Consider the following 13,014-nt stretch of genomic DNA (forward strand, 5'->3'; position numbering starts at 1 on the left):
GACACAGCCCACGTGCCGTGTTCCTCCAAAACAGGATGTGGCACTCTCAGGAAAATGTGGCCTAAGCTGAAGTAACACACATACAGACAGGATTCTGCTTTATTTTGGAAGTCTCTCCTTTTTATAACTTCTCAATTTTTTAAAGGTTATATTATAATAAATATATAGTAAATAAATAAAATATAGTACAGTAAGGTTGTATTATAGTAAATAAAATATAGTATAGTAAAGTTATATTGTGGTGAATATATAGAAATAAAGAACACTATTTCACTTTCTAGACACTGTTGGCCCCCATATTGAGGCCTGACGAGATGGTTCTGTGGGTAAATGTGCATGCCTGCCTCACAGCCTGAGAGCCTGAGTTTGGATGCCCAGCACACATTAAAAGCAAGGCAGAGTAGCACCTGCCTGTAGCGCAACACAGGTGGAACAGGAACAGTGGTCCCAGGGACTCGCTGGCCAGCTGGAATCATGAGCACCAGGGCCAGTGAGGGTCTAGGTCTCGGGCAGCAATAGAGAAAGACACCTGCACTGTCCTCAGGCCTCTACACATACACACCGGGTACAGCAGGCACACACATGTGTACACACAGGCGTACACCACACATAACACACACATACAAGAAATCCCGTATTCTGATACTGCCCTAGAAGGCAAGTTATACAGTCATTTACCATTTTTAACATCCCAATAAAATAAGTAAGTTGGGTGTGCCCTCTATTTTATTGAGTATCAGGCATCCGTAGATATCTCCAACTTTTTTCTTCTCAATATCTGAGGAGTCGCAGGTAGGAGCTCTTATTGGATTGTCCACATGGGGTGTAGGTCTTTCAGGTTTTCTGAAGGGCAGCACTTCTCCTCTGGTTGTGAATCTCATTACCTTCACTCTTGTTTCTTTGTTTTCTGCTCTCTTTCCATGAGGTGTCTGAGGAAAGAGTATGTGGGCAGCACTAGTAGACACCCAGAGGAAGGCTATGCACACCACATTGTATGACTCTGTTTTCCTCATGTGCTCCTGGCTCTTGCAGAATTGTTGTAGTAGGGGTGGCTAATATGAGAATTCCCCGGTTGCCAGAGTGGGTAGTGATACCCTTCCAAGGCAGTCAAGGAAGCTGTAAATCTGCTCGTGTCATTAGGCTTGCTCAAAGCTCTCATTAATAACTAGGAACTTGATCTGGACAGTGGAGGTGCACACTTTTAATCCCAGCACTCGGGAGGCAGAGGTAGCCAGATCTCTCTGAGTTTGAGGCTAGCCTGGTCTACAGAGTGAGTTCCAGGACAGCCAGAGCTATACAAAGAAACCTTGTCTGAAAAAACAAAAGCAAAACAAAGAAAAGCTAGGAACTTACCTTTCTACCTGGCCACTTCCTGTCTCCCCTTCCCAGGGCCCTCACTCTCTTGTGCTCCCTCTGCCTGGTTGGCTGAGCTCAGCGTAATGATGCAGGCCACTGCTCTTTGTCTCTATGTTTCTAATGGAGAACATTTTTAGCTAACTCCTTTCTGACCATTTAAAACTATCTAAAGAAGGAAGTTTACAGCCTCAGATACAAATCATTTCTTCCTCTACAATCTTTACACACAGCAATATATACTCATAGCACTGTTCCACAGCTCTCAGAGCTGCAGGGCAAGTGTGTGGACGGTGGGGCTGCCGGGGAAGCAAGATTTCCCCTGAACAACAGCCCACGATGCAAGAGACTTCAGGTGCGGGAGAGGAACAGTTCTCAAAACAAACGGCTGTGTCTGCAGACAGGAAGACAATTCCAGACTTTTCTCATCTGAAGTTCTTCACCTTTTCTCTGTGGGAACTTTAAGAAAGGAATGAAACTTCCCTTTGAATCTGGAAAAAGATGGCATACGCTAGGACTTTGCATGGATGTTACATACTTTATTATTTTTCTTCTCTCTTTTACTTTTACATTTGTGTGTGTGTATCTTGTGGTATATATTTATGTTTGTGTGGTATGTGTGTTTGTGTGGTGTGTATGTGTGTGCATGTATATGTATCTGTGCATGCATGTGTGTGAGTGTGTGTGTGTGTGTGTGTGTGTGCGTGCGTGCGTGTGTATGTGTGTGTGTGTGTGTGTGTGTGTGTGTGTGTGTGTGTGTATGTGTGTCAGCATGGTGGTGCATTTATAATCCCGTCCCTAGAAGGAAAGAGCTGACTCCCGCAAGCTGTCCTCTGACTGCCATACATATACAAATAAATGAATGTAATAGAAAGTATTAGAAAGAGTTTCACAATCACACAGGTATCTGAAGTTTGAGAGACAGAAAGTTCCATGGGGCATAAGTGATTGTGTATCTTCAAAGGAAGATCAGCAAAGAAGCCTCCAAAACCCAGGAGCCACAGGAGCCATAGGGGCCTCAGGCACCTTTATAAGAAACACCTAAAAAAAAGCAATAGTTTCTACAGGAAACCCTTTAGGTGATGCTCACAAAGACCCCAAGACTCAGCCTGAATAACCCTCTATGCTAAGCAGTAGATTTAGCAGTGGGGAAGAGCTGTGTGCCCAGGCCTTTGCCACTTTCATTCTCCATAGGCAACTTGGTTCCTAAGGCTTATTCTGACTAGAATGCTAGCTGTGCTGCAGTGTAATTAATTCTAGACATCTGTTTGTTTTGGTGTCTGCCATGGGCTTCTAATTTCATCAGAGGCTGGACTGACTAGTGCTCCAGTAAGCCAGCCAGTGGGGCAGTCATGAGCACAGCTCTGGGACACACTGCCAGCTTGGATCTCTCTCTTGCCCTTGGCCAGTCTGTAGCCTCATGCATATAATTTAAACCATTTTTATGCCTCAGATCAGGAATCTGTAAAATAGCAGTAAAAATAGTTGCTATTTCAGAGGTGACTGAAGACCTAAGTGACTTAACCTCCTAAAAACACCATCTGACATGCAGCACTAGCTATTGTCATGGTGCTTGTAATTATTATTATTATTACATAGGAGCAAAGTGCAGTATTCTTTATAATGGAGTTTGTTCCTTGCTCTAAAATCGGATGGCCGATTTCAGGAATGCTTCATTGTTCTTATCCATGCAGTGGATAATTTGCAGGGAACAGAAAGTTAGAATCCTCTCAGCTCATTTGTTCACCCATGAAGCAGCAATTACCCTTCAACTCCTCCACATTTTCCTTGTGAACATGTTGTAAAATTCCAGAATTTCAAATAACAAACCGAGACAAAGCACGTTTTGTAAAACAGATACGGGGCCCTGTACAGCAGTGCACACCTGTCATGTGGCACTCAGGAGGCTGCAGTGGAGGACTGCCACTAACTCAAGGCCAGCCTGAGCTATGTAGCCATTGCTAGCCACCAAGACTGCTTCTTAATAAATAGAAGACGTTCTTCCACAAAGCTCAGGGGCCATCTTGTAAGAGAGAGCAGAAAGATTCTAAGAGCCAGAGGTTAGAGAGAGCCAGAGTAGACCAGTGTCAACTGGTGTCTTCCAGACAAGATAGTACTGTCCCACTCATGAATTCGTAGCACCTGTGGCCACCTACACAAGACCTGCACAAGATCAGCCCATCAGCATTCCAGCGTGGAGTGAGGGAAGCTCGGGCTCCCACCCACAGCTGAGGTGCTGTTGGCAGTTAATGGTTCCCATATAAGAGAGTCCGTTTTCTTTAAGTGTGTGCCCTCTGGTGGGTCCACGATGCTCCAGTGGATAGCCCATACCACTAGAATATGAGCACAAATTAGAGGTGATGGGCTATTTTAAAACAGAGGACACAAAAGCTTGGGCGTGGTGAGAGGTGGGATGTGTCTGGGTGGAGGCAGGGAACGAATATGATCGAAGTATATTGTTAGTAATTCTCAGGGAATAAGACAAAAAATGAGAAATAAAAGCTAATTTTTAAAAATGTGTTTATTCACTATATATCCTAATCATAACCCCCTCCCTCCTCTCCTCCTAGTCCTACTCTCCCTCCCTACTCCACTATGCCCCCATCTCCTCTCCCCTAATCCTCAGAAAAGGGGGAAGCCCCTGCCCACCAGCTCACTCCAGTACATCAAGTCACATCAGGACTAAGTGCATCCTCTTCCTCAGTGACCTGGCAAGGCAGCCCTGCCATAGGGAAGTGATCAAAAAGCATGCAACACAGTGCTTGTCAGAGATAGCCCTTGTTCCCCTTACTAGGGGACCCACATGAAGACCAAACTGCCCACGAGACACAAATGTGTAGGGGCCTAAGTCTCGTGCATGCATGGTCCTTGGTTGGTGCTCCAGTCTCCCTAATGCCCCTGGACCCAGGTTGGTTGGCTCTGTTGGTCTCTTGTGGAGCTCCTGTCCCCTCCATGTCCTTCCATCCTTCCCCCCACTCTTCTATGAGGCTCTCCACACTCTGCCCAATGTTTCGCTGTGAGTCTCAGCATCTATTTCAACCCATTGCTGGGTGGAGCCTCTCAGAGAACAGTTATTCTAGGCTTTGGTCTACAAGCATAGCAGAGTGTTGTTAATAGTGTCAGAGGTTGGCTCTCTCCTTTGGTGTGGGTCTCAGGTTGGGCCAGACATTGGTTGGACATTCCCTCAATCTGTGTTCTATCTTTAACCATGCACATCTTCTAGACAGGGTAAATTTTGGGTTGAAGTTTTTTGTGGATGGGCTGGTGTTCCTCTCCCTCCACTAGGAGTCCTATCTGGTGAGAGAGTGTCCTTTTCAGTCTCTATGACCCCTGCTACAGGGTGTCTCAGTTAGAGACACCCCCACATCCTCCCAGAAGCCCACCCTATCTTAGGTCTCCAGCTTGCCTCAGAGATTTCCCCTCTTATGGTTTCTCTTCTCTCTGCAAGTCCTCTGTCCTTCTGCCTCTACTCTCCCCACATCTCATCCCCATCCTCATTTCCCTCAGCACCCCCTCTCCTATCCTGCTCCCTCTTTTCAGCCACTTCTGCGGTCTATTCTATTTCCCATTCTGAGTGAGATCCTAACTCCTCCCTTGGGTCCTCCTTGTTACTTAGCTTCTTTGGGCCTGTAAATTGTGGTATGGTTACCCTTTGCTATATGGCTAATATCCTATTATAAGTGAGTGCATACCAAGTGTGTCTTTCTGGGTCTCAGTTACCTCACTCAGGATGATATTTTCTATTTCCATCCATTTGCCAGCAAATTTCATGGTTTCCATGTTTCCTTGAGTAGTATTCCATTGAATAAATGTATCACATTTTCTTTATCCATTCTTAGATTGAGGAACTTCTGGGTTAATTCCAGATTGTGGCTATTACCAATAAAGCTCCTGTGAACATAGTTGAATATTTGTCCTTGTTGTATGGTAGAACATCATTTGGGTATATGAGTCTTGAGGTAGAGCTATTCCCAGTTTTCTGAGAAAGCGCCGGATTGATTTCCAAAGTGGTTGTACAGTTTCCACTCCCACCAGCAACGGAGGAGTGTTCCCCTTTCTCCACATCCTCCCAACATGTGCTGTCACTTAAGATTTTGATCTTAGTCATTCTGATGAGTGTAAGATGGAATCGTAGAGTCGTTTTGATTTGCATTTTCCTGATAGCTAAAGATGTTGAGCATTTCTTTGGGTGCTTCTCAGTTATTCCAGTTTCCTCGGTTGAGGATTTTATGTTTAGCTATGTACCCACTTTAGTTGGATTATTTGGTTTGTTAGTGTTTAATTTCTTTAGTTCTTTTTTTTTCTTTTTTTAATATTTATTTATTATGTATACAGTGCATGTTAGATCACATTATAGATGGTTGTGAGCCACCATGTGGTTGCTGGGAGTTGAACTCAGGACCTCTGGAAGAGCAGTCAGTGCTCTTAACCACTGAGCCATCTCTCCAGCCACATTTCTTTAGTTCTTTATATAGTTTGGGTATTAGCCGTTTGTCAGATGCAAGGTTGGTGAAGATTTTTCCCAATCTATAGGCTGCCATTTTGTTCTGTTCACAGTGTCCTTTGCCTTACAGAAGCTTTTCAGTTTTAAGAGGTCCCATTATTAATTGCTGATCTTAGGGCCTGAGATGTTGGTGTTCTCTTCAGGAAATTTTCTCCTGTGCCAATAATCAAGATTGATTGCCACTTTTGTTTCTAAAAGACTTAGTGTTTCTAGTTTTATGTTGAGGCCTTTGATCCACTTGGACTTTAGTTTTGTGCAGAATTATAAATATGGATCTATTTGCGTTTTCTGCATGTAGACATCCAGTTAGACCAGCATCATTTGTTGAAATGCTTTCTTTTTTCCATTGTATGGTTTTAACTTCTTTGTAAAAATTCAAGTATCCATAGGTGTGTGGGTTTTATTTCTGGGTCTTCAATTGAATTCCATTGATCAACTAGTCTGTTTCTATGCCAATAAAATCCATTTTTATTACTGTTGTTCTGTAGTACACCTTGACGTCAGGGATGAAGATACCTCAAGAAGTTCTTTTATTGTATAGGATTGTTTTAGCTATTCTAGTTTGTTTGTTTGTTAGTCCAGATGAAGTTTAGAATTGTTCTTTTTTTTTTTTTTCAGACAAAGTTTCCCTGTATAGCCTATGCTGTCCTGGACTCACTTTGTAGACCAGGCTGGCCTCGAACTCACAGCTATACGCCTGCCTCTGCCTTCCAAGTGCTGCGATTAAAGGCGTGTTCCACCATGCCTGGCTAGAATTGTTCTTTCAATGTCTGTGTTGGTATTTTGATGGGAATTGCATTGAATCTATAGGTTGCTTTTGGTAAGATTGCCATTTTCACTATGTTAATCCTACTGACCCATGAGCATGAAACATCTTTCCATCTTCTGATATGTTCTTCAGTTTCTTTCTTCACAGACTTGAGGTTCTTGTCATACAGGTCTTTCACTTGCTTGGTTAGAGTTACACCGAGATATTTTATATTATTTGTGGCTATTATGAAGGGTGTTGTTTACCTAATTTCTTTCTCTACCCATTTGTTATTTGTATACAGGAGAGCTAATGATTGTTTAAGTTAATTTTGTATCCAGCCACTTTGCTGAAGGTATTTACCAGCTGTAGGAGTTCTCTGGTAGAAGTTTGAGGGTCACTTATGTATATATTACCAATTCGTCTATGAATAGGGATACTTTAACTTCTTCCTTTCCAATTTTATTCCTTGATCTCCTTTAGTTGTCTTATTGCTCTAGCTAGAACTTCAAGTACTATATTGAAGAGATATGGAGAAAGTAGGCAGCCCTGTCTTGTCCCTGATTTCAGTGGGATTGCTTTGAGATTCTCTCCATTTAAATTGATACTGGCTATTGGCTTGCTGTATATTACCTTTATTATGCTTTAGCATGGGCGTTGTATGCCTGAGCTCTCTAAGATTTTTATCATGAAGGGGTGTTGGATTTTATTAAAGGCTTTTTCTGCATCTAATGAGGTGATCATGTGATTTTTTAAGTTTGTTTATATGGTAGATTACACTGATGGATTTTCATGTATTGAACCAACCCTGCATCCCTGGGATGAAGCCTGTTTAATCATGGTGGATGATATTTTTGATGTGTTTTTTGGATTTGGTTTGCAAGTATTTTATTCAATATTTTTGCATCAATATTCATGAGAGAAATTGGTCTGAAATTCTCTTTCTTAGGATGAGTCTTTGTGTGGTTTAGGTATCAGGGTAACTGTGGCTTCATAAAATAAGTTTAGCAATGTTCTTTCTGTTTCTATTTTGTGGAATAGTTTGTAATTTGGGTATTACCTCTTCTTTGAAAGTCTTGTAGAATTCTGCACTAAAGCAATCTGGCACTGGGCTTTTCTGGGAGACTTTTAGTGACTGCTTCTGTTACCCTAGAGGTTATAGGACTTTTAAAACTGTTTGCCTGATCTTGATTTAACTTCAGTAAGTGAAATCTATGAAGAAAATCATTCATTTCTTTTAGATTATCTGATTTTGTGGAATACATGTTTTTGAAATGACCTAATGATTCTTTGGATTTCCTCAGTGTCTGTTGTTATGCCCCCTTTTCATTTCTGATTTTGTTAATTTGGATATTGTCTCTGCCTTTTAGTTGCTTTGGCTATGGGTTTGTCTGTCTTGTTGATTTTCTCAAAGAACCAGCTGTTGGTTTCATTGATTCTTTGTATTGTTCTCTTTGTTTCTAAGTTATTGATTTCAGCCCTGAGTTTGATTATTTCCTGCTGTCTATTCCTCTTGTGTGTGTTTGCTTCTTTTTGTTCTAGAGCTTTTAGGTGGGTAGTTAAGTTGCTAGTATAGGAGCTCTCCAATTTTTTATGAAAGCTCTTAGTGTTATGAACTTTCCTCTTAGAATTGCTTTCATTATGTTTTATAAGTTTGGGTGTGTTGTGCCTTCATTTTCATTGAATTCTGGGAAGTCTTTAATTTCTTTCTTTATTTCTTCCCTGACCTAGTGGTCATTGAGTAGAGAGTTGTTCGGCTTCCATGAGTTTGTAGGTTTTCTTATGTTTCTGTTGTTGTTGAAATCGAGCTCTAATTCATGGAAGTCTGATAAGATACAAGAGATTATTTCCATTTTCTTGTATCTGTTGAGACTTGCTTTGAGACCAAGTGTATGGTCAGTTTTCAAAAAGGTTCTGTGAGGTGCTGAGAAGAATGTATATTCTTTTGTGTTTGGGTGAAAGGTTCTGTAGAAGTCGGCTGAGTTCATTTTATTCATGGTGTCTGTTAGTTTCATTATTTCTCTGTTTAGTTTCTGTCTCGATTATTTGTCCATTGGTGAGAGTGGGGTGCTGAAGTCTCCCACTATTACTGTGTGGTTTAAGCTTTAGTAATGTTTCTTTTATGTATGTGGGTGCCCTTGAAGTTGGGACATAGAATTGAGACATCATCTTGGTGGAATTTTCCTTTGATGAGTATGAAGTGTCCTTCCCCATCTCTTTTGTTTGATTTTGGTTGAATGTCTGTTTTATTAGATACTAGAATGACTACTCCAGCTTGCTTCTTAAATCCTTTTGCTTGGAAAACCTTTTTTCCAGCCCTTCACTCTGAGATAATGTCTATCTTTGTTGCTGATGTGTGTTTCTTATATGGTGAAGAATGATGCATCCTGTTTTCACAGCCATTCTGTTAGCCTTTATCTTTTTATTGGGGAATTGAATCCATTGATGTTGAGAGATATTAATAGCCAATGATGGCTTAAGTCCTGTCATTTTGATGTTGGTGATGGTAGAGTGTATATATGTGGTGTGTGTGCATTTCCCTTCTTTTGGTTCTGATGATATGTGGTTATTTTATTTCCTGTGTTTTCCTGGGTATAGTTAGCATCCTTGGGTTGGAGTTTTCCTTCTAGTATCTTCTATAGGGCTGGATTTGTAGATAGATATTGTTTAATTTGTTTTGGTGATGGAATATCTTGTTTTCTCCATCTATGATGATTAAAATCTTTGCTGGGTATAGTAGTTGAGGCTGACATCTGTGGTCTCTTAGTGTCTGTAAGACCTCTTCCTAGGCCCTTCTGACTTTCATAGTCTCTATTGAGAAGTAAGGTGTGATGCTGATAGTCTGCCTTTATATGTAACTTGGCCTTTTTCCCTTGCAGCTTTTAATATTCTTTCTTTGTTCTGTACATTTATTGATTTGATTATTATGTTGTGGGAGGAGTTTCTTTTCTGATCTAATCTATTTGGTGTTCTGTAAGCCTCTTGTATATTTAAAAAGACAGAAAAAAAAAGAAAGACAAAAAAATTTTGGTGGGAAGAGGAGGGGGAGGGAAGATGGGAGGGAGTTTGTGGTGATAAAAGCATTGCTCTCCAAAAGCATGGCTTGCCTCTTCCTGCTTTCTCTTCATAGCAGTTCTGTTGCCTATTAACTATTAAGGCTGAAAGACTAATTTTCATCTCCAACTATGACTTGATTGTGTATTTTTTAAAAGAAATTTTAAAAAAGAAATCCCCCAAAAGGACATGTTAGATGGTAGTTGGCACAGTAGCTCAATCAGGAGATGAGTTCAGTCCCACTGAGCCTGACTTAGGAAGGAAGGAAGGAAGGAAGGAAGGAAGGAAGGAAGGAAGGAAGTGGGCAAGCAAGCCCAGCAGAGTGGTGCATTTGTAATGCAGTTACTGGAGAGACAGGTGGATCCCTGGGTCCGGATGGCCAGTCTTGCCTACTTGGTGAGTTCTAGGCAAGGGAGAGACCTTGTCTCAAAGAAAAGGTAGGGGGAGTCTTTAAAAAATGACATCTGAGAGAAGGAGGGAGGGAGGAAGGAAGGAAGGAAGGAAGGAAGGAAGGAAGGAAAAGAAAAGAAAGAAATTCTATGCTATGGAGTTAGTTTTAATCCTTCTTCTCTGGGGTAACCCTTCTTCCTCAGGAGGCCTTTCCTGTCTTTTAGGAGTTAAGAAATCCAGTTCTCTACTTTCTTTGCACTCAATAAGACATACTTCTCAATTATATGGTGGAATTTTATGAATTAGAAAAAGATAGCCCCTTCATATGATACTTTATTTCTGTCTATCTGAAAATTTTTATGAGCATCCTGGGGAATATATATGGAGTCTTTGCACATTGTACAACCTACACAACTGCAGAGTTGTGAGCAATGGCCTGACCTAGACTTGCTCTTCAACAGTGCTCTGCATGTTCACAATGGCCCAAGTGTCTGCTTCACCATTCAACTAAGACCCAAGAGACTGGTGACTGAGTCTCATTGCTTATCATCCGAGAGAGCCTAACACAAGAAACTCAGCCGGCCATATTGGTCTAGATTTGATGATGAACTGATGAGATGGTCATCAGTTTTTTTAAAAAAAATATTGATTCTTTTATTTTTAATTTTAAGATTTATTTTAATTTATAGGGGGTACGGGTATGCACATGTGAGTGCATGTGCCTACAGAGGCCAGAGACATGAGACACCCTGAAGCTGGGGTTACAGGTGTTTGCAAGCACACACATGCACATATGTGCAAACACATAGATGCACCGACATGGGTGCTGGGAACAAAACTCAGGTCCTCTTGACTGCCATGTATGTACTCTTGACTGCCATTTCTCCAGCCTAAGATTTCAGTTCCTGATGTTGTGCAATAGCTAATCAGTTCACTGAAAGGTACTTGAGAATATTCCCTCCTGTGAGTGCTTGGAAATTCCTAAACCTATCCCAGAGAGAATAATGAGACCATCCATGCACCTACAATATACGGCCTCACACTAAATTGTGTCCATTTTATTCCTTCATCTAAGTTCTACGCTATATGTAGATTTAGAGAGGGTTAAAAAAAAAAAAAGGAAGTTATCTATAGCCCAGAAATTGAGGCTATGTGGAAATAAAGAGATTCCTGGGGAGCCTGGGGAGCCTCACTCAGTATAAACTCAGTTCATCCAAAGGCAGTGGGCAGGGGCTGTGGGAGGAGGCTGACCCCAGGCTGCAGACAGGCAGTGGGCAGGGGCTGTGGGAGGAAGCTGACCCCAGGCTGCAGACAGGCAGTGAGTCGGAAGCACCAATGTACTTTCCAGGTCCATGCTTATGAGCCCACTGAGTTGAAGCCCAAAGGGGAGATATTTTAACAAACTAAATATTGACGGTGCTTTGCAAGATGCACAGTTAAAGGTAGGAACTGTATACTGACTAAGTATCCACCACACCAGGTGCTGTGTGAGACACATAAACTTAACACCATCCTTAACCATGGCTAAGGTGAATAGAAAGAAGTAAGAGACAGACAGAATTGAGAGGTACTCGTATGAAATCAAATACTTGGAATTTTGTATTGAACAAAGCAGTTAGTAGCAGCAAGCTCTCAATTGGCCCAGAATAACTTCCTCAGAAATTAAAACCAGTCACCTTGTTGCCCAGCTGATTAGGATCAAGGTGAGAGCTAATACACTGAGAGCATAGCGAGAGTCAGACCTGTGCCTGGTCCCATCCGTGATGCCCTAAGGAGCTGCTGTTGGAACCCATCGGAACCCATGACCTGTGACGTGGGATCTCTTTTTGTTCTGTGTGTTTCTTAGGAGCTGTTAGGAAGCCCTGACTGAACTGTGTCTGCAGTCCATTAGAGGGCTGTCAGGGTGCAGCCTGCAGCCCTACTGGGGTCTTTCGGAATTCCAGAGAAGTCATTCAAGCAGAAAGTTTGGTCTCCAAGGCCTTTATTAGAAACAAATGGGAGGTAGCATGGGCAGGCCAGTGAGCGGGTAAGGTGTAGTCTTACAGAAACCCTGATGCCACAGAGTCCCCGTCCTCTGGGGAAACAAGCCTGTTGCTGATGTGAGCAACTCATTGCTGCCCGAAGATATCTGTGATGGATGCCTGTGACAACATTTCACGTGGATATTGGGTTAGTACTTGAAATATGCAGAAAATATGTCTTTTCCGCGTGGCTTGCATTTTTTTTCTTCAGCACATTTGTCCAAAACCCAGCTTATATAAACCGTGTGGACTAAAGCTCTGACATTTTAATTTTATGTCTACTCATACACTCTCATGCAGAAAGCATTGCTGAATTCTAAAGCTTTATTTGAAACATGTTTTCCACCCATCTTTACTTTTTTGAGAATGCCACAAAGTATTTCTAGACAAATTGCTGATGATGAAGTAATAGGCTATTAAATTTATAATACAGAATTAATATTGTCAGTGGTGGTATTTTTACCTTTTTTTTTTTTTTGGCGAGGGGAGACTTTTCAGGTCTAATTATTAATGCATGCCAAGAAAAATGTAGGAAAGAAAGGATTATGTTCTTAATCCAGGTAAATGTCCTCATCTGGAATTGTGCAAATTACCATTGAACAGTGGTTATGTTTTTGTAATCCTCAATAAATAAAAGAGGACTATTTTCCTCAAAATGAGTTTCTTGACACTTTCATCCTTGCCAGGATAGATGGTAGGACAACTTTTCTCTGCATAAGAAATCGTTTTTCAATCTGTCATATTCTCCAAGCTTCAAATACATTGCAATTGACATTCTTTCTTTCTAAACATCCTACAACTAGTGAGGGATGATCATTATAGATCATCCTCAGTATGGTTAGCGCTGCCTGAGCCTGCGAGCACGCTCACTGTGTCCACGGGAGTGAGGCCTGATTGTGGCTGACAGGGAAGTGTTTTGGTGGTTTGCTTTCTAGCAGTGCAAT

The 13,014-nt window shown here is 41.6% G+C and overlaps 1 protein-coding gene across 1 annotated transcript in view; it reads left to right on the top strand.

Annotated features, from left to right (window-relative positions):
• NIPAL2 (NIPA like domain containing 2) overlaps positions 1-13,014 on the top strand; it is a 91,713-nt gene that overhangs the window by 31,853 nt on the left and 46,846 nt on the right. The gene's annotated exons all lie outside the window — the stretch shown is intronic.

This window comes from Acomys minous (assembly GCF_964271855.1).
Source record: "Acomys minous genome assembly, chromosome: 12".
In the NCBI taxonomy this organism is placed as follows: Eukaryota; Metazoa; Chordata; class Mammalia; order Rodentia; family Muridae; genus Acomys; species Acomys minous.